Source organism: Erinaceus europaeus, chromosome X, assembly GCF_950295315.1.
Source record: "Erinaceus europaeus chromosome X, mEriEur2.1, whole genome shotgun sequence".
Taxonomy (NCBI): Eukaryota; Metazoa; Chordata; class Mammalia; order Eulipotyphla; family Erinaceidae; genus Erinaceus; species Erinaceus europaeus.
Window position 1 is genome coordinate 28,944,294 of NC_080185.1, and position 24,434 is coordinate 28,968,727.

A 24,434-nucleotide genomic window follows, 5' to 3' on the forward strand; every position below is an offset into this window, starting at 1 on the left:
AACCATTGACAAGTTATTTTTTGTTTATCTAGGTTTATTTTATCTTTTTAAATGAGAAGGTACTTGACAACTTTATATATATCAGTAATATCTCTTTTAGTCTTTTGTCACACTCAGTTAAAATTGAGACACACCCTAAGTGTGTGATATCTATTTTAAAAGGCTCTGTTTGAATTTTAAAGGAAGCAAATATAAAGTCTAGCTTATTTAACCTTATCTACCAATCTCTGAATGTCAGGATCTTTAAACCAAATTTAACTAAAGTATATTGATTTTTTTAATTAATTTTACTTTAAACTTTAGACAAACTTAAGTTACTTAAAGAGTTAACACACATTTGTGACAATGTTTCTCAGAAGATTTACAGTGCCAAACAAACAACAAATTTTGTTGTGGACTAATTTCCACAGAAATAGTTTCACAGGGCATTATGGGGGCCCTCCATAATGCCCCGGAACCTCTCCTACTTAAAACCATACATATAATTTGTATTTTAATTTGGAGATGAAGAATTGTCATGTTGACACTTTTAAGAAGTTAGTCAATTTAAATACTTAGGTTTTTACTTTAAATATTTATTTACCTTAGCAAAATAATTTTTATTTTTAGATTACCACATAAGAACTGTGATGTAAACCCTCTTTCTTTAACCTAATTTGTTAAGAATGTGGCTTTAAGATTATTTACACTTTTAACCTTAAAATTAATGTTTTTCAGGCCATAAAGCCAAACTCAAAACACACATACAAACATGTATATAAATAATAATTATTTTTATTATTATTTAATAATTGTTATTATTACCCCTTTGTGAGCCCCCACAGAACCTTGCCCTCAATGTGGATCAACAATGGTATGAACTGCCCCATTCTCAGAAGGGAAGTTGGGCCAAAATTCTCTACCACTCGAGGAAGATGGGTCTGGCAATAGGTGCAGCCTAGAACATTCCTAGCTATGACCACAGAATTTAAGCTTAGACCTATAGGGATGCAGAGATTACACAGGCTCCTGTACTAAATATGGGCCCCAGATTAAATCGATGGGGCATACAGTTAACAATATTTATACACTTTTCCCAGACGTAGGAGCTACTCTCTTCCCTGACCCAGCTTTCTAGTCCTATTTCCAACCCTGACACCATCTTCCCAGATAATACCTTTTGTCCACCTGCATGTTAGCTATCAGGCTCAAGCAAAAATTAGTAAAGTCATGGGCCCCTTGGAATGTACCTAAAATAGACCTACTAACTTTTTTCCAAAATGGAGACCTCAAATCTTACCAGTTATATTTGTGCCTTTAGGTTCCATATTGTTAAACTATTTGTTCTTTATATCTTAATCCTTTTTCAGACACCCAAGTTATAGATGCTACCATGATGCCAACCTGACTTCCCCAGACAGAGGACCTCACCAGTGTACCCTAGAACCCCATCTCTCTGGAGCTCTGCCCCACTAGGGAAAGACAGAAGCAGGCTGAGAGTATGGCTCGACCTGCCAACACCCATGTTCAGTGGAGAAGCAATTACAGAGCCCAACCTTGCACTTTCTGCACTCCATAATGATTCTGGGTCCATATTCCTAGAGAGATAAAGAATAGGGAAGCTTCTAGTGGAAGGGATGGAATATGGAACCCTGGTGGTGGAAAATGTGTGGAATTTTATGACTCTTATCCTATGGTTTTTGTCGGTATTTTCTATTTTTATTTATAAATAAAAATTTAAGAAAGAGTAGGGCTTCATAATATATTATTATGTTTTTAAAAATTTTTTACATTTAAATTCTCAACTTCATTTGAAAAATGAATAGCAGTTTGAAAATGAAAATTCTTGCTAGTTGGTGGAAATTAAATTTTTCTTTTTTAAAAATTTCTATTTATACAAAGGAAACACCGACAAAAACCACAGGATAAGGGGCACAGCTGCACACAATCCCCACCACCAGAACTCCGCATCCCATCCCCTCCCCTGATAGCCCTTCTACTCTTATTCCCTCTGGGAGTAACGACCCAGGGTCACCATGGGGTGCAGAATGTGGAAGGCTCAGCCCCTGCAACTGCCTCCCTGCTGAATACGGGTGCTATAAACATTATGTTTATAGTTCCATTTCCTTCATTGGTGAGGTCAGGATGGAATCATGATAGCATCTGCAACTTGGTGGCTGAAAAAGCATTAAGATATAAAGCAGAACAAATTGTTTAGTAGTAAGGAACCTAAAAGTAAGAATAGAGCAGATGAGATTTGGGGCTTTCATGATTAAATAATCTAGGAAGTCTATTTTAGGTATATTTCAAGGGGCCCATGGCTACTAATTTTTGCCTGCACCCAACAGCTAACATGGATGTGGGCTGAAAATATTGTCTAGGAAGATGGTGTCAAAGTTGGGAATAAGACTAGAAAGCTGGATCAGGAAAGAGAGTAGCTTCCAAATATGAGAAAAGTACATAAATACCACTAACTGTAAACCCCATCAATCTGACCTAGGGCCCATGTCTATCCATACTTAGCACATGAGCCTGTGCAATCTCCATATCCATCCATATAGGTCCATAGTTTTCTTTCTTTGGTGGAATCCTTTCAGGCTTTGGAGACCAGAGTGATGTTAGTCTTGTTGAATGTGTTTGGGAGTGTTCCCTCTTCTTCTATTTTCTTGAAGAGTTTGAGGAGAATCGTTGTTAGTTCTCTGAATTCACATTCCATAATCATATCCAGGAACATCCTAGACTGCAGTCTTCCTCAAGTAGCATAGTATATTGACTCAACCTCCCTTCTGAGAGTTGGGCAATTTCTACCACAAGAGAGGCTATGATGTCGTCCTCATGGATATGACCAGTATTGGTGCAGAGAGGGATCTCTCCTTTCTTTATCGACAAAAGTGGACCCTAGGGTAGAGCCCACTTTGCCGTATGCTTCTCCCAATTCTTATCAAATAATATTGCATCCACTGATCGCAACCTAATCAACACAACGAGTGCCACCCCAGCATGCTTCACTTCAGACTGTGTCCAGAGACTTCAGGTGTGGAATGACAACCCTTCAGCTTCATCACTCGGGTGAGACCTTTCCTTTCATAGTATTCTCTAACTCCATCCCAGGTGGTTCTCTTCCTAACAAAGTCCCAAAACCTAGATATAGACCAGGTTCCAGGAGACAGAACATATGTCCACACGTATCCATAAACCAGGGCAAATATATACCTGAAAGCAGTAGTACACTAGAGTTTGTAGTAAGTAACCCCCCAACACTTTATCTCCACTATTCCATCCTTTGGGTCCATGATCCTTCAACAGTTTGTTTGGCTTTGTATGTTAACTCTCTTTTCAGCCCCCAGGTTCCAGATGCCATCAGGATGCTGGCCAGGCTTCCCTGGACTGAAGACCCCACTAATGCAACCTGGAGCTCTGCTTCCCCAGAGACCCACCCTACTAGGGAAAGAGAGAGGCAGACTGGGAGTATGGACCAACCAGTCAACGTCCATGTTCAGCAGGGAAGCAATTACAGAAGCTAGACCTTCCACCTTCTGCAACCCACAACGACCCTGGGTCCTTGCTCCCAGAGGGATAGAGAATGGGAAAGCTAGTGGGGAGGGGACGGGATATAGAGATTGGGTGGCGGGAATTGTGTGGAGTTGTACCCCCCCATCCTATTATTTTGTTAATGTCTCCTTTCTTAAATAAAAAAAAGAGTGGACTTTCTTCCATTTGTTAAAACGTTGAGTGTCATTTATTGTATTCAAACTGGTATTGGGATTATGGGGTCTGCCTTCTTGTTTTAATATTTATTTATTTATTTATTCCCTTTTGTTGCCTTTGTTGTTTTATTGCTGTAGTTCTTATGTTGTCGTTATTGATGTCATTGATGTTGGATAGAACAGAGAGAAATGGAGAGAGGAAGGGAAGACAGAGGGGGAGAGAAAGACACCTGCAGACCTGCTTCACAGCTTGTGAAGTGACTCCTCTGCAGATGGGGACCAGGGGCTCGAACCGGGATCCTTACTCCAGTTCTTGAGCTTTGTGCTACCTGCACTTAACCCACAGCACTACCACTCAACTCCCTTTTTTTTTTGGTTTTTTTTTGGGGGGTTTTTTTGTTTTTTTTTTAAATATTTATTTTATTTATTTATTCCCTTTTGTTGCCCTTGTTGTTTTTTTATTGTTGTTGTCGTTGTTGGATAGGACAGAGAGAAATGGAGAGAGGAGGGGAAGACAGGAGGAGAGAAAGATAGACACCTACAGACCTGCTTCACCGCCTGTGAAGCGACTCCCCTGCAGGTGGGGAGCCGGGGTTCAAACCGGGATCCTTATGCCGGTCCTTGTGCTTTGCGCCACCTGCGCTTAACCCGCTGCGCTACAGCCCGACTCCCTCAACTCCCTTTTAAAAAAATTAAATATTTATTTATTTACTACCTTTTGCTGCCCTTGTTGTTTTATTATTATAGTTGTTGTTGTTGTTATTGATGGGTCTGCCTTCTTTTAGCCTTTCTACTAGATTGCTGAACTTATTAGGTCTAAATTTAATCAGTTAGAGAATTTATGATGCCTCCTTTAGGTCATTCTACTAGAATCCCAGGCTTGTGAGGTCTAAGTATCATTATGGAGGGCTATTAAGCACTTTTACTTTAAGGTATATGATTACCTCTTGCTTAACGATACATGTACACCTGTACTTAGTACCTTAAGCCCTAACCTGTATCCAGTATCTGTAACTTTGTTAGAAAACATGCTAACAGAAGTAGAATTAGTTACTCACTTGTGTTAGGAAAGATCTCACCAGATAGGAGGCCAGACAGAGGCACAACCAGTTAAGCACACAGCAGTATACTCAAGGATCCACAAAAGGACCCAGATTTGAGGATACTTCACAAGTGGTGAAGCAGGTCTGCAAGTGTCTTTCTCTCTCCCTCTCTAACTCCCCTCGCCATTCAATTTATCTTTGTCCTATTGAATAAAATGATGGGGAGTTGGGGAAGAAAAAGAGAAATGGCCAGACCAATGTCCCCAAGGTCATGGACCAAAAGCTCACATGTTCCCCTCTCTCACAGTCAGTACTGTATGCTGCCTTCACTACTCTTATGCATACAGGGGAAATGGCACCATCTTCTGCCACTGTGCTTAGTTCTTCATTTGGTTTCAAGTCCTTTCTCACCACAAGCACCCACCTGAGGCTATGGTGCTTCTGCGTATATCTCAGCTGTAGTTGCTCAGCTTTGCTAAGGTTGATAGCTGTAGATATTTGTTGTTTTGGGGAAGACTCTGTTCTGTGTCCTGCTACTTCATGGCCATGCCTCACAGCAATCCTAAGACATTTTCTCATTTCTTTCTTTCTATCTTTCTTTCCTTTTTATAAAGTTTTATACACAAGCAGAAAAGCTGTGTGGATGTTTCATATGACTAGACTTCAGAATATAGAATAACATTTCAGGTCAGACTAAAAAATATTATGTGAAAGTAACATTGGTTCATATAGGCTTCAGGTGTACTGCATTCTAAACTAGCACCTGTATGTGCTACATTATGTTCACCATCTGAATTTCAATTCAGATGTTGTTCAAGTGCTTATTTTGTGCAGAACATCTGCCATCCAATAGATGAATATGACATGGTACTTGCCCTCCAGTTTAAAGAGTAGCCAAAAGAATCATGGTATAGTTAGGCTTTAATACATTTACAAAATATTTTCTACCGTTGGGACCATAACCATGTAGTAAGCAGAGAAAACAAATTAAATACTGAATTCAATCTCTCTCTCTCCCTCTCTCTATCTCTCTTCCTCTTTCTGTGTCTCTCCATACACACACACACACACACACACACACACACACACATGCAAGCACACACTCACATGCATGCACACACTCACATGCAAGCACACACTCACATGACAGTTAAACCGGTATTACAACTATAACTGTTCATTCACTATAGTAAATCCATGTATTTACTATCAGTAGGTTTACCAGATAACTGAAACGTGTCTTTTCCAATTCAAGTCTTTTTATTATTATTTATAAAATGGAAATATTGACAAGACCATAAAATAAGAAGGGTACACTTCCACACAATTCCTACCACCAGAACTCAGTATCCCATCCCCTCCATTGATAGCTTCCCTATTCTTTAAACCTCTGGGAGTATGGACCCAGAATCCTTATGCAGTGTAGAAGGTGGAATGCCTGGCTTCTGTAGCTGCTTCCCCGCTAAACATGGGTGTTGGTAGGTTGATCCATACTCCAAGCCTGTCTCTCTCTTTCCCTAGTAGGGCCGGGCTCTGGGGAGGCAGGGTTCTAGGACACAATGATGGGGTCATCTGCCCAGGGAAGTCAGGTTGGTGTCATGGTAGCATCTGGAACCTGGTGGCTGAAAAAGAGTTAAGCTATAAGGCAGAACAAATTGTTAGCTAATCATGAACCTAAAGGCTGGAATATTACAAATGAAGATTTGGGGGGAATCTCCATTTTGGAAAAAGTTAGTAAGTCTATTTTAAGTATATTCCAAGGGCCCATGACTTTACTAGTTTTTGCCTGAGTCTAACAGCATGCAGGTGGACCCAAGGTATTGTCTGAGGAGATGGTGTCATAATTGGAAAAAGGACTAGAAAGCTGGGTCAGGGAAGAGAGTAGCTCCCAAATATGAAAAAGTATATAAATATTGTTAACTATAAACCCCATCTATTTGATTTGGTACCTATATTGAGCACAGGAGCCTATGTAAGCTCTGCACCCCTGTAGATCTGAGCTCACATTCTGTGGTCATGGCTAGTAACATTCCTGCACTAATTTCAGGACCCATTTTTCTAGAGTGGTAGAGTATGTTGCTCAGCCTCCCTCTGGATAATGGAACAGTCCCTAACATTGATGCTTCACACTGAGGGCAAGGTCCTTCGGGGTCCACAGAGGGGTCATTATGTTGTCCCTGATGGAGATGACCAGTGTCAGTCAAGAGAGGGATCTGTTAGAGGTCTAGGCCCATCATGTCTGTGTGGGAATCCAAGGACTCCCTGACTAGGGCCCCAGGTAATGAGGTGGCCTGGTAGTGACCAAAGAGTCATCATTAAGGAATGTCATTCTCTTGCCCTTATCCAGCTTTAGTACAAATATTTTAATTGAATCATTCAAAATGCAACTTTTATAAGATGTTTTACATCCTTCCATATATTGGTTTTTGGTGGTTGATGTTGTTTATATGAGGAAACAAGTGGGTTTTCCTTTTTTTTTTTTTAGTGTGTGTGTGTGTGTGTGTGTGTGTGTGTGTGTGTGTGTGTGATCTTTTATACTGGGGCTTCATGCTTGCATCATTCCACTGCACTGGGTAGACTGTACTATTTTTAGAGAGAGGGTGGCACACAGAAAGGGAGAACTAAAGAGAGAAGAGAGAGACCAGAGGGTGCCAGGTTGTGGTGTACCTGGTTAAGTGCATGTCTTACCTTGAGCAAGGACCCAGGTTCAAGCCCCTGGTCCCCACATGCATGGGGAAAGCTTTGCAAGTGGTGAAGCAGGACTGCAGATGTATCTCTGTCTCTCTCCCTCTTTATATCCCCCATCCCTCTCAATTTCTGGCTGTCTCTATCCAATAAATAAAGATAATAAAAATGTGTGTGTGTGTGTGTGTGTGTGTGTGTGTGTGTGTGTGTAAGAGAGAGAGAGAGACCCCACAGCACTGCCCCACCATTCATGAAGATTCCCCTTTGTATGGTACTTCCATCTGGTGACTCAAACCTGAGTCCTCTCACATGGTAAAGTGTGTACTCTACTAGGTGAACTATCTCCTGCCTCCCTTTCCTGTATTGTTAAAAGAGAGCTTCATGCCCTGTAAAATAGTTCTCCTGGATAGTACACTGCTTTGCCACCTGTATGACCCAGATTCCAGTCTAGTTCCCACTGCATTGGAGGAAGCTTTAGTGCTATGCTCCAACTCACTCTCTCTCTCTCTCTCTCTTTCTTTCTCTCTCTTTCTCCCTCTTTCTTTCTCTCCCTTTCTCTCTCTCTTCTCTTCTCTCTCTCTCTCTCTCTCTCTCTCTCCTGATAAAGACATCCTAGAGGGGGTCGGGCAGTAGCGCAGAGGGTTAAGCACACATAGTGTGAAGCTTAAGTACCAGCGTAAGATTCCAGGTTCGAGCCTCTGTCTCCCCACCTGCAGGAAAGTCGCTTCACAAGCAGTAAAGCAGATCAGCAGGTGTCCATCTTTCCCTCCCCTCTCTGTCTTCCTCTCCTCTCTCCATTCCTCTCTGTCCTATCCAACAATGACAACATCAATAACAACAACGATAATAATAACCACAACCATGATAAAACAACAAAGACAACAAAAGGGGGGGAAGCCTCCAGGATCAGTAGATTCATGGTGCAGGCACCGAGTCCTAGCAACAACCCTGGAGAAAAAAAATCCTGGAGACATAAAATCCTAGCAATGACAAAAAAGAGAGTTTTGACCTATATTTGACATTACTACATTACTACTAATGGTACTAGTTACAATAAAACTGCTAAGGAAAATATCCTCCCCACTAGTTTAACTTTATATGGAACAGTGAGAGGGCTGTTTCCCTGGTGACCATCCCTTCTAAATGTTTAGGACCAGATCCTAGCAACCCTGAAACTCTATACGAACCCTGATATACCCTTTTAGAAACATTGAGGCTATTAGATGTGCTTACAACTACTAGCAGGGCCAAAAGTATTCATGACTCTGCTGGTCTGACAGCACAGGGATAGGGAGACAGCTCTATCTCACTGTTCTCCAATGTCTGCCCAGACATATGCCAGTAAGAAATACTACCACAAGTGTCAGAGACCTATCACAGCAGTAGCACATAAGACTTGCATTGGGGAGGTACTAGGTTTGATCCCCAACACCAACTGAGCGGTGCTCTGATGAAAGAAGGAAGGAAGGAAAGAAGAAAAGAAGGATAAATACTACCATGGAAAGGGACTTTCATTAATCAGACTGTAAAGTCAGGAGAATTGCACTTTCTTGGTTCATTTGGTAGCCCCAAGACTTTAGGTAAATCTCTTGATCTCTGGGGTCCATGAGTGAACCAGTAGGAGAAAAGATACTAGATGCACTAACTAGAATATTCTTTCTTGCTCATCTGGTAGAACTAGATAAGGCCATGAAACAGTCCATCAGCCTGCAGCATCCCAGGTTGATAAACATTATGTACAGTTCAGAGACTTAATCTGTAGTGCCACCAACTTGCCAAGCTGATGACAATGAGGGAGCTGTGGTTTGTAGGAATCCTGAGAGAGGAGAGTGGAGTGAGGAACAAAGCGAGAAAAACTTTGCTGTCACCAAGTGCAAGCTCCAGCAACTCTACTCAGCCTTCGTATCCCCAACTGAACCAGGACCACAGACCAAAACAAAACCACTCCCAAGCCCGTATGGAATGTGCAACTAGCAGGGAAGTCAGGGCCTTCAGCAGCAGTTCTCATATATTCAAGAACTAAAGGAATTAGCCACAGTGAACTCTACATTACAAGAACTACTGAACTGAGTCCCACAAGAAAGGAGAAAGCAAAGGAAAACACCAAGTTGCAGATGCTACCATGATGTTAGCCTGACTTGCCCAGACAGACGACTTCACCAATGAACCCCACCTCTCCAGAGCCCTGCCCCAGTAGTGAAAGATAGGGACAGACTGGGAGTATGGATCAACCTGTCAATGTCCATGTCCATCGGAGAAGCAATTACAGAAGCCAGACCTCCCACCTTCTACACCCCATAATGACCCTGGGCCCATGCTCCCAAAGACATAGGAAAGCTTCCAATGGAGGGGATGGGATATGGAACTCTGGTGGTGGGAAATGTGTGGAATTTCACCCCTCTTATACTATGATTTTGTAGATATTTTCTATTTTAAAAATAAAGGGGAAAAAAAGAACAAATATTAAAGCAGAGAAAATCCTTGATTGATGACTAAAATTTTTTGCTCCTGACTCTACACCTTTCATACCTACTCCATTTAATATACCGTGTACTTAAAGGCGAAACTATATAATCTTACATTCATGAACAGTTGTGATTTGACCACACATTTCATTTATAACCTTATTTCTCCCTTCTTCTCCCCCCTACATGCCCAAATTCAGCCTAACTAAACTCTTCATGCTACCTCAGATGTTCAGTTCTTCTGCCCCCATACACTCAAGTCCAAATTGTAGCCATTTTTTGAGATGTGACTCACTTACTTCATTAATCTCTTGGAGATTCTTCCCACTACTTCCCTACATCTCCCTTGGCTCAAAAATGAACTTTCTCTTCTTTGAGTCACCCGGAATCTAACACCACTGTCCACCTTGTAGTATGACCATGTGTGTATTTTCTTCTCCTCAAGGACCATACCTGATTCATTAATATTATGGAGCACTACATGCTGACAACTATTCTAGGCGCTGGTGATATGAAAACAAAAGATCAAATGAAACTCCATGTCCTTTTTGAACTTGTGTTCTACTGAGAAGGGTTGTCCTATGTAAGGCTTCAATATAAAAATACCAAACTTGAGACTGGGTTGCTTAAACACCAGAAGCTAGTAAATGCAATATCAAGTGTTTGCTGGCTGATTCTGTTTCTCACTGTGAACTCACATGTCAGAAAATGGGACAAATAGATAAAAGAGGTGTAGGGGAAGAGGAAGAGGATAGAAAAGGGGAAGAGGAAATGTAAGAAAAGGGAGGTAGAGCGAAGGAGGAGGAAAAGATCTTTGGAATATTGTATCTTCTTATAAGGGAACTAATCCTACCATTGTGGTCCCATACTCAAGACCTCATCTAACCTTATTAATTCACAAAGAACCAACATATGATTTAGCATGGGAGGGAAGACACAATTCACTTTACTGGGGAAAGTAAGTTGCCGGGAGCCAAAACCTTAGCTAAGTCTCTCACATAACCGGTGAACAGACATTCCGATCATTGTAACTGCGATTACCATCTAACTGTTTGGAAAGTTGCTTACCTACCTCCCTCCCCCCACTACCTTAGCAGAACTTCCTCATGGTGTGTGCTTAAAATGCGGCTGCAAAATAAAATTTTCAGAGCTTGATCAGAAACCTGTCTTGCTCTCGTTCTTCATGTCTCTTGTCCCCTCCATTTTCTTGCCCCCTACCCTAGGTTTCCGTCGATAACCCCGCAGGCAGGGGCACCTGGCGCCCGACGTGGGACCTTTTTGGGTCTGGGGTCCGAGAGAACGTCGCTCCCCGGTCGACCAAGGAGCATAGGACCGCCACTTCAGAGAAGGAGTGAGTGAAGGTTCGCATTGGATCGCCGCTCTAGCCCAGAGTGAGTGAAGATCCGCGTGGTGATCGCCGCAGATTCGCCCGTCTGTGAGATTGATCCGTTTTGAGGTAAGAAAGAGCGACACAATTATGGGACAAGCATTGAGTAAACATGATTTGTTGCTTAAGGGCCTCAAAGAGTCCCTCAAGACACGAGGAGTAAGGGTTAAGAAAAAGGATCTCAAGAAGTTTTTTTTTATTTTGTGAGTGATGTTTGTCCGTGGTTCCCCTTAGAAGGGACTATTGATGAAAAAGATGGGCCAGAGTAGGAAACTGTTTAAGAGATAACCTTCTGTTTGTGAGTCTGTCTCTATTCCCATGCCTGATTCAGGAGACCCCATCCCTGAGGCTCCTGCTAAGTCTCCTCCTGTTAAGATTTACCCCTCTTTGACAACCTTAAGACCCCCCGCCAAAGATGGGCCTGATGATAGTCTTTCTCCTGAAGAGGCCTTATCCCTTGATGAAGAGATGGCCAAATATCATAGTCCTGACTGGCCACCCCTTTGCTCTTCTTTGTCCAGACTGCCTCCCTATGCCACAACCCCTCCGTTTTGTGCTCCGGTCCTCGACTTGGCTGACACCACCAAGGCTAAAACTCAACTAGCACAAAAAACAGCTTCCCTTAGAAAATTAGTAGAAGAAAAACGAGACCATTTACAATTAGTTAAAGAACTGTGGGCTCTTGATTTGGCATTATCTTAAAACTAGCCAGCAAAAAAAAAAAAAAATCCAGGTTTTCCCTCTGGCTACCACCAGAGCTCTAACTTAAAAACTATTAATCAGAGAACCAGTACACACTTTTGATAGAAATTTAATGATTTGTTTCTTTAAAACTCTAAAAATGTACCTTAGCCCAGAAAAAAGAATTTCAAAGATTTTTCTCCGTGCGGTAAACTAAGCCCACCTGTTCTGTCCGTGCAGCCAATCATGGCACAGAGCTACTGCTCCACAGATTGGCAAATTCAGTCAATCATTCCCCTAAGCCACAAAGGCCCCTCCTGGTGGAGGGGTGTAGAGGATGGAGTTAAGAATCCAAAATCCAAAGCGGTTTTTCAAAAGGAAAATTTTTCTTTTCACCAAAAATGTATGTTTTAAGTCTGTGCTAACCTTGTTTCCATTAATGTGTGTTAACCCCTAAGTAACTAAAGGTTGTTTTAAGTTTTAAATAAGATTCAGTTAAGCTAAATGTGGTTTTAAAGATCCCGACTCATAGAGTTGGCACACTTTTACCAGAGTAAAATATAGGACAGTTTCGTCCTTCTGATAGCTAATATCAGCATCAATTCATTAGTTAAAAGATTTTCTGAGATCTCTAGGCATGGTAAAATGCCCCTGCAGTCTCTCTCCCTCTTGTGAGAATTGTAAATCTTACCAGCACCCCAATACCAACTGCCACTGTTCGTTAATTTGTTAATTCCATGCTTGAAATGGCTTTCTAATAACCCAGTCAGTGTAGAGCAGTGACCTTGCCAGGAAAAAAGGCCAGGTATTCCTGGCCTGATAAAAATTTTTCATTTGGTAGATGTGATTCAACAAAATTATTTAGAATAAAATGGTCATCTAAAAGAAATGTTAACAGTAAAAATTTATTTTGAACATTTTCAGCTATGAGGTTTATCTTAGCTTTTTAAGTTACCTATCCAAATCAAAGTGAAATATCAATTAAGTTGTATACCCACCCTTGTTCATAGCTGCCCTAAGGGTGTGATAGCTTTGTGAAACGCAAAGCAGAAATTGACTGAGTTTGGAGTATGGCACCAAAGTAAGAAAGCAGAAGTACACTCGAGTTTGCAGTGAGTACCTCCCTAACACTTCCTCTCCACTTTTGCAAACTTTGGGTCCATGATTGCTCAACAATTTGTTTGGCTTTGTATGTTAACTCTCTTTTCAGTCACCAGGTTCCAGGTGTCATCAGGATACCGGCCAGACTTCCCTGGATTGAAGACCCCACCAATGTGTCCTGGAGCTCAGCTTCCCCAGAGACCCAAAGAGAGAGGTAGACTGGGAGTATGGACCGACCAGTCAACGCCCATATTCAGCGGGGAAGCAATTACAGAAGCCAGACCTTCTACCTTCTACAACCCACAATGACCCTGGGTCCATGCTCCCAGAGGGATAGAGAATGGGAAAGCTATCGAGGGAGGGGTGGGATATGGAGATTGGGCGGTGGGAATTGTGTGGAGTTGTACCCCTCCTACCCTATGGTTTTGTTAATTAATCCTTTCTTAAATAAAAAAAAATTTAAAAAAAGAAAAAAAAAGATCCTAACAAAGTTTAACATTTTACTTAAAATTATTTAAGTGAATTAAAAAAAAAGTTTTTAAAATACTTTCTCAACTAAACAGGCAAAACTGGCTTAGGTTAGTAAAAGATAACACAATGGTTATGTTAATTATCTAACTCCAGAGGCTTTTGCTCTGATAAATGAGGTTTAATTTAAATAAGGTATGTAAAAAAAATTTTTTTTATCAAATAAATATGGGGCAGCCTAATGTAGAGCTGTATAGATGTTTTAGCTAACCTTCTTACATTTTATTCAAGAAGTATGCCTCTGGTTTCCCTGAAAAAGAACTCTAGATATTAAAACATGAGAGACTAGGTAAAAAGTTAAGAGAGTTTTATGTCTGATATAGACAAAAAATGTTCCGGTTAAAACTTTTATTTTAAAACTTGTTAAGAGATTTTTAAATCTTACTCATGAGTTAGTTACTTTTGCTTTTACAGTGACTTACTCCTTCTAATAAAGTTGTTACTGAGATAACTCCCCTATTTAGAAAAACTACAAAAATTATCAAATAATTGGCTTTTGAGAGTACATATTCTACATGTCAAACTTTAATTAGTTCTTTTAGAGAGTAAAAAAAATAAATTTATCTGGCTTGTTTTAAGACACTGTCAGAGGTTTATTCTTGATAAATTAAGGTAATACATGGTGCTTCTGGTCTGATAGATTTGTTTTGGCAAATCCTGATTTAACAAAATTAGTACTTTGAACAATTAAGCTATGAGGTCTTATTTTAGCCTTTTAAGTTGCCATATTAGAGTTCTAAAGAGCAAAATCTATTAAGAGTTTTATATCTATGCTTACTCATGATAGCTTTGTGATGAGTAAAGATCTTAGTAAACTAAAGTTATAATAGTGTGCTTAAACTGTCTAATCAGTTTAAAATAATGCTAAAAATGGTAAACATTTTATCATGTCAACACATTAGGTATTGACTTTCTATAACATACTGGTATATTTTAATAAAGAGACTTCTAAAATCATATAAGAGAACTTAAGCCAATTCTAACCATTAGATCATCAATTAACTTGGTACAAGTTCTCTCCCTAAGTAAATAATTATAGGTACATCTGCACATGAAGAACTGACTGCTCATATGGTAAGATTTAAAACTAAACATTTTTAATTTTTTATTTATGGGTGTGTGATGACTCCTAAAGTCACTCATATCCAAAAATTTTTCTCATTTTTTTACAAGCCTCTTAAAATTTTAAAGCTTGACCTGCCATAGTGAGAGCACTTTACTGGCTCCTGCATTGTTTAATTAAGATACTGCTATTCAGACTTTTAAGATTAATCCCCATTGATAAAAGCCAATGCTCTCTGGCAGATTGATGTAATTCACCTGCCCATGTTTAGTAAACAAAAACATTTTTTTTTCTCAATTGGTACTTTTTCTAAATTTATGTGGACTACAGCTCAAACAAGAAAAAGTTCAAAAACCTTAGGAGTCATATGCTCTGTTTTGCTTCAATAGACATCCAATCCATGTATTTTTGTTTCCTTTAGAACATTAAAAGCTCAATAAATAAAAAAAGGGGAATGCACCCCCAATATTCAGTTGGCTAAAGTGTCAATGAAGTAATTATACTAATATTTACAAAATATTACGAATTGTCCATTTATTATATCTCATTGACAAAGCCACCCACTCTCCCAGCCATAGAGACATATTTCTTCTTTCTTTTCTCAACACTGGATGTCCATGTTTTGTTTTCCTTTTATTATGGTGGATGACATTATTGCTCTTGCAAAATCCACAGAGTCCCTGTTGGCAAGTCCTTACCACAAAGGATGCCATGGCAGTATATGGTCCAGCTAACCTCACCAGCTTATCCAAGTCTTCTCTTTCTGCTGACCTACCACTGCTGACTTCATCCTTACATGTTTATTGACTGCTCACTTTTCTCCCAATATTCCTCATGTTCAAGGAACCTCACCTTGACTTCTAATGTGTATGCACCTCCTCTTTGTTTTGGTACAACACCACCCTATATTTTCATGTCGATTCTTCTCTACCTGGTCCTTGCCTCCTAGTTTTGCTTGTTCCACAGCTGACCCTCTATGAAGAAGAAGAATTTCATCAGCTGGCGCTGACCCACCAGAAGACCAGACGTGCTGTGTTTCTTCCCCTGGACATCACATCCACTGACTGCTTCCCTTAGACTTGCTGGTGGCGTGCTAGGACATTTTGATACCCCTTATGGGACTCCTGATTAGTCTTTTGTTAATGATTACCTTGGGACCCTTTATTTTTAATAAGATTATTGGCCTTATAAAACAACAAATTGACTCCTTGGCATCGAAACCCTTACAAATATATTACCACAGACTTGATTTGGCTGACAGAGGCGTGGCTGAACCTGAGGGTGACACACCTCTTTTAGGAGCTGCATAAAACTCAGATTTATGCACTCCAGCCTTGGCATGGCGTGTGCACCGGTAAGGGGTGCTGGGCTAAGCACTGCAGGGGGAGGACCCTATAGTCTGCCTCTGAGTCCCCTGTGAAGCAAACCTGATTTGCATGGAGGTTGGTGTCAGTCATCATAACTCTTCCCCATGAGTTTTTCTCACCTTAGAAATAGTGGCTCTTCCTTCTCTCCCAAAAAAGACACCAAGAGCCGTATGAGATGCGGGAAGATCAGTATTTACCCCGCGGGAGAAATCAGGTCAATACTTCTCCCCTCTGGTTAATGCCTGCTTATCTCTTGATAAGATTCCTAGCTTTTACCCTCAATTGCCACCTCACTTAAATTGTAAAAAGGGAGGACATGCTGGGAGCCAAAACCTTAGCTAAGTCTCTCATATAACCGGTGAACGGACATTCCGATCATTGTAACTGCGATTACCATCTAACTGTTTGGAAAGTTGCTTACCTACCTCCCTCCCCCCACTACCTTAGCAGAACTTCCTCATGGTGTGTGCTTAAAATGCGGCTGCAAAATAAAATTTTCAGAGCTTGATCAGAAACCTGTCTTGCTCTCGTTCTTCATGTCTCTTGTCCCCTCCATTCTCTTGCCCCCTACCCTAGGTTTCCGTCGATAACCCCGCAGGCCGGGGCAGTAAGTAATTTATATGAAAAAAATATTAAACCCAAAGGAAAAAGTAAGCATTGGTAAGTGTGTCAACTTCTAAATGAAATTGATATTTGAGCACTAGAGACATCATTTGAGCAATGATTTGTTAAAGGTTAAGGATATGCATAGACTTGGAAGAGAAGAGTTCTGAAAGAAGAACATGTAGGTGGAAAAACACTGATGTAAAGGTTTAAATGGCATATTAAAGGAACAGTATATGACTGGAGTCTGCAGAGGAAAAGGGAAGAGTAGTAAAGGAAGTCCTAACAGTCACAAGGGCCTAAATCCTATAGGCTGATAGAAGTCATCATAAGGACTTGGAGGTTTACTCTGAGTGAAAGGTGGAGCCATCATAGGATTTTGAAATGGAACTTTAAGTAGAACTTTCAAAGGACCACTGTAGATGTTGGATAGGAAGTGGACTGTAAGCAATAAAGTAGGAAGTAGGGGAAACCAGCAGGAGGCTATTGTAGTAATTGAGAAAAGAATTAAAGATGGCTTTGGACCATAGTGGAAATTGGAAATAATGAAAAATGGTAAAATTCTAGATGTACTTTGAAGGTGTTAAATAATTGGTACAGAATATAAAAGAGAGAGTGGAACAAAAACTAAAGTCTCTTGGTCTAAGCCACTGGAATTTACTAATATGAAGAAGACAGAAGACAGAGCATATCTGAAAGGGAAAATCAGAATTGACACGTGAAGTTTGAGGTGCTGGGCTCTCTTTCAGGTAGAATCCTCAGACAGGCAGGTGGATAAAGAAATATGAAGATCAGAAAAGGTCCAAAACAAGGACATACAATTATCAAAAGCTTTGGGGTAGTGTTGAAAGTCTAGGGACCACATGACATCACCAAGGGAAGCTTGGTGTATACTTACACCAAAGTACAAGGACTGAACCCAGGAGAATTCTAGGAACAAAAGATCAAGTGAGCAAAAATGAGGCCCGGAGTTTATTCCATGGGCCACCTATTCCAGAGTGGTACTCTGTTTTCATTTTCTCTCTCTCATGAAGATAAGTGAAACTTAGAAAAAAAAAAAAAGATCTGTACAGGTCCTAGAATATGATGGTGGAGGAGGGCCTAGGTGGGGCGGGGGGTTAGAGTGTTACATGGAAAACTGAGAAATGTTACACATACTCCAACTACTGTATTTTACTGTAGACTGTAAACCATTGATCCCCCCAATAAAGAAAAAAAGATGTGAAAATATTCTCCATGGAGACTCTGATGATAAGCAGAGACTTCTCTCAGGTCCAAACCCTTAATAAAAATTACAGCTTGTGGAAGCATGGATTGACCTGTCAATGCCTATATTCAGTGGGGAAGCAAGTACAGAAGCCAGATCTTTCACCTTCCACACCCCATAATGACCCTGGGCCCATACTTTCAGAGGGATAAAAAACAGGGAAGCTATCATGGAAGGGGATCAGATATGGTGGTGAGAATTATGTGGAGTTGTACCTCTATTATCCTATGTTTTTTGTTAATGTTTCCTTTTTATAAATAAAAATTTTAAAAAATTACAGTCTGGATGTGAGGAGCAAGTAATTTCCTATTATAAGGAGTTTCCAGGAGGCCTACATACTAGTATACTTGTTTTTTCTTGTTCCAGCACTTCCCAGATCACAGCCTGCATGCCAGATCCCTATTCCTATTCCAACCCAAAATATTTCATCAAAATTAGCCAACTGAAGACTGAAGGTTCTCTCTTGAACAGCTGAGTCTGAAGATTGATGGGTGTTCTGTTCCCATTTCTTGTTGCCCCCCATCTAAAGTAGTTTCTGTTGCTTGTTTAATCCCCCAAATTTCAAAACTACAGTCTTGCCAGGATGTCAAATAATTTGGATGCCAAGATGCATCACAGAGAAAAAAAAAGTGGCTGGACGCCTTGGAAACAAGCAGAAGGCTATTCAAATTTGCCAGACATCAGATAACCAGGGCTTGACTATGGTGATGAGGAAGGGGGGGCGTGGTGAAAGATGTTACACATACAGACCTCATGATGAATTGGTTCCAAAAGTAAAATTTACTGCAGTTATCCAGTATAACTTGGTGCCCTAAGAGAAAATGGAAAGTTTCTAAAGCAAGTAGATTATTACCAATATAAACTTCGGCAAAAAAGAAAGAGAAATATTAGACAACAGATCTTATCAATCTGCAACTGGTTGTTGTGTCATTACTCTCAGTTAGATAGGGATAAAAATATACAGTAAATCAACTTGCTAGCCTCCCACACTTGGTCATATCTTCCAAAGTTGTACCATTAATTATAAGGCAATGTTAAGGAGGGTGAGGAAACTAAAGAATAGCCCAGTCAATACAAGAGTAAACATAAATTAAGTGTTCTGACTTAGATTCTCCAATTCTGCTTCTCAGGAAGCATAATCAATAGAAGACAGACAATCGATATGCAGCTATAACACATTGGCTCTATATATGATTGATACAAAAGTAGAAATACAAGTAATTACTATAATAAGTATAGTACTATGAAATAATAAATACTGGGTTTTTAGAAAAGTCTTGATGGACTTTTGCATAGAAAAATATGTCATGAGGGTTCAGGCAGTGGAGCACTTGGTTAAGAGCTCACATTACAGTGCACAAGGACCCAGGTTTGAGCCCCTAGTCCCCACCTGCAGGGGGAAAGCTTCATGAGTGGTGAAGTAGAGCAGCAAATATCTCTCCTTCTCTAGCTCTCCCTCACCTCTCAATTTCTCTATCTCTATCTAATAATAAAGAAAAACATAATTTCAAAAGTTTTTTGAAAAAAGAATAGAAAAATATGTCATGACTTTTCTGACAGCCCAATATATACATGTGTGTGTGTGTATATATATATATATATATGAGATTTATTTTGCATTGATAATTAGACAACTTTAATAATCCTATCAGATTATTTGGGAGTAAAGCAGTCTTTTCAATAAATGGCAGTAGGACAAGTTCATATTCATCTTTGTAAGAATAAAAATGAGCTTTCAACACATGACACACAAAATTTATTTTAAAATGAGTTAAAGTCAAGAGCTAGGTGATGGCAAGGTTTGCACACGTACTAACATGCGCAAGAATCTGGGCTCAAGCTCCTGTTCCCCATCTGCATGGGGGAAGTTTCATGAGCAGTGAAGTAGGACAACAGATGTTTTCTCTTTCTTGCTCTCCCTCTATCTCTCCCTCATCTTTCCATTTCTCTCTGTTCTATTGAAAACAAAAGAGAAAATGGTCACCAGGAGCAGTGAATTCATTCTGTAGGCACTGAGCCCCAGTGACAACCCTGATGGCAATAAAAGATGTAAAATAAAAAAAGAGGGAGTTACAGCCTTATTTGTAAAAATGAACATTGTAAATCTCTTGGTAGAAAATACTGTAGTAAACTTCCATTTTTAACTTGGGGGTTAATTTATAGAAATCTACCCTCATAACATTCATATTATTCTTTCTTATATTGACAATTTTTTGATCACCTAAAGATATTTAGTATAGACTGGGATTTATTACAGCCTGAAAGCACCTGTGTTTGACAATCAACAAGCTCCCACCATTCTCACTACATGTCCACTCTCCCCATTACTATTCAACATTGTACCAGAAGTTCTCACTAGAGTAATCAGGCAGGAAAGAGATCTCAAAGAAATTCATATTGGAAAATGAAAAGTTAAAGTATCATTATTTGAAGACATGATAATATAGTTAGAGAACCCCCAAAACTACTGAAAATCATCAATAAATTCAGTAAAGTAGAAGAATAAAAAACAAACAATAACATGAATCAGTAGCATTTCTACACACAAATGATGAGTCAGAGGAAAGGGAATTCAAGGAAGAAATCTCACTTACCGTTGAACAATGAAAGATAAAATACCTGGGAGTAAATAAAGCAAAGGAGATGAAGGACCTTTGCCATAAAAACTATAAGACACTATTAAAGGGAGCCATGTGGTGGCACAGAGGGTTAAGCACACATGGCGCAAAATGCAAGGACCGGCATTAGGATCCCGGTTCGAGCCCTGGCTCCCCACCTGCAGGGGAGTCACTTCACAGGCGGTGAAGCAGGTCTGCAGGTGTCTATCTTTCTCTCCCCCTCTCTGTCTTCCCCTCCTCTCTCCATTTCTCTCTGTTCTAGCCAACAACAACAATAATGACGATAAACAACAAAGGCCACAAAAGGGGAAAATATAAATAAATAAAGTTTCTTTTAAAAAAGAGAAAAAAGTATTTCATAATATGCTAATGAGAAGAAAAGTGGTGTTAAATATGTTTAGAAAAAAAGACACTATTAAAAGAAATAGAGCAGTGGCACACCTGGTTAAGTGCACACATTACAGTGCATGAGGACCCAGGTTCAAGCACCTGGTTCCCAACTGTAGAGGGAAAGCTTGATGAGTGGTGTCTCTTTCCCTGTCTCCACCCCTATCAATTTTTCTGTTCAATAATAAATACATGAAAAGGTTTTTGTAATTTTAACAAAAGAAATAGAGGGGCCAGGCGGTGCACCTCGTTGAGTGTACATGTTACAATGCACAAGGACCCAGGTTCAAACCCCAGGTCCCCACCTACAGGAGGAAAGATTTGGAAGTGGTGAAGCAGGGTTGCAGGTGTCTCTCTGTCTCTCTACCTCTCTATCTTCCCTTCCCCTCTCAATTTTTCTCGGTCTCTATCCAGTAAATAAGGATAATTTAAAAAATTTAAAAAGAAAGCATTAAAAAAGCAATTAAAAAAGAAATAGAGGACAACACAAAGAAATGGAAGAAGATCCCTTGTTCATGGATTGGAAGAATAAATATAATTAAAATGGCTGTTGTGCCAAAAGCAATATATATATTCAACACAATCCCTATGAAAATCCCAGTGACAAATTTCAAGGAAATTAAACAACTCATCAAAAAAAATTCATGTGGAACCATAAAAAAAAATGAAGAGGCAAAGTACTCCTGAGGAAAAAGTAGAAAAATGGAAGTATCATGCTCTCTGACTTTAATTTAAACCACATTGGAATAGCAATTAAAAATATGTGGTAATAGAAAAAAAACCATTTGGACCAATGGAACAGAATAGAAATCACAGAATTAAACCCACATATATATAGACATCCAATTTATTATGAAGGAGTCAAAACTGTCTAGTGAAGGAAAGAAGGCTCCTTAAACATATGGTGCTGCAAAAACTGGACAGTCACATCAAACTGAAAAGCTTCTGCACAGCAAAAGAAACCATCACCCAAATAAAGAGACTCCTCACACAATGGGAGATCTTTATATGCATCAGACAAGAGGCGAATAACCAAAATATATAAAGAGCTCTCCAAATGCAGCAACAAGAAAATCAATGACCCCATCCAAAAATGGGGAGAGGATATGAATAGACTTATCCACCATCAAAAAGATCCAAAAGGCCAAGAAACATATGAAAAATTGCTCCAGGTCACTGATTGACAGAGAAATCTAAATAAACACAAGATACCAAGTAACCCCAGTGAGAATGTCATACATCAGAAAGGGCAGCAGCAACAAATGCTGGAGAGATTATGGGGACACAGGAACCCTCCTGCACTGCTAGTGGGAATGTAAATTGGTCCAACCCCTGTGGAGAACAGTCTGAAGAATCCTCACAAGGGTAGAAATGGACCTTCCTTATGACCCAAAAATTCCTCTCTTAGAGATATATCCTAAGAAGTCAAGCACACCCATCCAAAAGGATATGTGTACCCCTATGCTCATAGAAGCACAATTTGTAATAGCCAAAATCAGGATGCAAACCAGGTGCCCAACAAGAGATGAATGGCTGAGAGAGTTGTGGTATATATACAATGGAATACCACTCAACTATTATGAATAATGAACCCGGGAGTCTGCCGGTAGTGCAGCTGGTTAAGCGCAAGGATCTATGTAAGGATCTCAGTTCGAGTCCCCGGCTCCCCACCTGCAGGGGAGTCACTGCACAAGTGGTGAAACAGGTCTGCAGGTGTCTATCTTTCTCACCCCCTCTCTGTCTTCCCCTCCTCTCTCCATTTCTCTCTGTCCTATCCAACAACGACGATCACATAAATAATAATAATGACTACAACAATAAAAAAACAAGGGCAACAAAAGGGAATAAATAAATAAATATTTAAAAAAAGAATAATGAACCCACCTTCTCTGACCCATTTTGGATGGAGCTAGAAGGAATTATGTTAAGTGAGATAAGCCAAAAGAGAAAGATGACTATGGGATGATCCCACTCATAAACAGAAGTTGAGAAAGAAGGACAGAAAGAGAAATGCAAAGCAGAATTTGACTGAATTTGGAGTATTGGAGTATTGCACCAAAGTAAAAATTCTGGGGGAAGGGGAGAGTAGATTTTCAGCTCCACTATAGGGAGGTAGAGGTAGGGACACAGGCCTTTGGTGGTGGGAATGTTGTTAATATATATTCCTATTAACTTATAGTCTTATAAGTCACTATTTAATCAAGATGAGAGGGGAAATAGATTGACTGTCTCAAGCTTTTTAATGCATACACTTAATTTCTGAGTATATATTCCTATAATCTAAGCACTTAAGGTCTCAAATTAGTTAACTGAGTGAATTTCAACACTGAGTTTCAGTTGTAATGCATTTTTAATAATATATTTTTAAAAAATATTAAATATGACACCATAACCCCAGACAATAACCTGGGTCCACCTGCATATTAGATGTCAGGCTCAGGCAAAAACTAGTAAAGTCATGGGCCCTCTGGAATAATCCTAAAACAGACCTACTAGCTTTTTCCAAAATGGAGACCCCAAATCTCCATCTGTAATATTCTTGCCTTTAGGTTCATGATTAGTCAACATTTTGCTCTGCGTTATATCTTAACTCTTTTTCAGCCACCAGGTTCCAAATGATACCATGATGCCAACCCGACTTCTTTGGGCATAGGACCCCACCATGAGTCTTAGAGCCCTGCTTCCCCAGATCCTGCCCGCCCCCCCTAGTGAAAGAAAGATACAGGCTGGGAGTATGGATGGACCTGTCAATGCCCATGTTCAGCAAAGAAGCAATTACAGAAGCCAGACCTTCCACCTTTTGCATCCCACAATGATCCTAGGTCCATGTTCCCAGAGGGATAAAGAATAGGGAAGCTATCAAGAGAGGGGATTGGATATGAAGTTCTGAGGGTGGGCATTGTGTGGAAATGTACCCCTCTTATCCTATAGTCTTGTCAATATTTCCATTTTATAAATAAAAAATAAATAAAAAATTATTAAATCACGTATAATCTTAGACAAGGGAGAACATAAGCAACTGTTCTTGTCAGTATATAAGATATAATTATTTGTAAATAGCATTAAATGGCATAAATCATGTTAAGGTCCTGTATGGAACCTCTGGGGCTTTGCTCACTTTCCTTCATGCTTCTCTCAATCCACACTATTTGATACTGCACCTGCTGATCTCAACCAGATCAGTGTAACCAGTGCCACATTGACATGTTTCACTTCGGACTATGTCCAGAGATGCCAGGAATGGGATGTCAGCCCACCAACTCCAGCACTCCAGTGAAAACATTCCTAGCTCATAGGACTTCTAAGTTCCATTTCAGATGGCACACCTCCTAACAAAGTTATAGAACCTAGATATAGATCAGGGCCCCTGAGATAGGGCACATTTGCACATGTATCCATAAGTTAGGGGAAAATATATACATTAAAGTAAAAGTGTGGGGCGGAGGGTAGATAGCACAATGGTTATGTAAACAGACTCTCATGCCTGAGGTTCCAAAGTCCCAGGTTCAATCCCCTGCACCACCATAAGCCAGAGCTGAACAGTGCTCTGGTT

General features: G+C 40.0%; 1 long non-coding RNA gene across 1 annotated transcript in view; it reads left to right on the forward strand.

Annotated features, from left to right (window-relative positions):
* The window catches only part of LOC132535807 (uncharacterized), a 651,000-nt gene extending 627,270 nt beyond the window's left edge, over positions 1 to 23,730 (forward strand). The window contains exon 3 of the long non-coding RNA XR_009547540.1: positions 23,704 to 23,730. This is a non-coding gene — a long non-coding RNA (uncharacterized LOC132535807). The remainder of the gene's footprint in view (positions 1 to 23,703) is intronic.
* Positions 23,731 to 24,434: the final 704 nt, after the last annotated feature.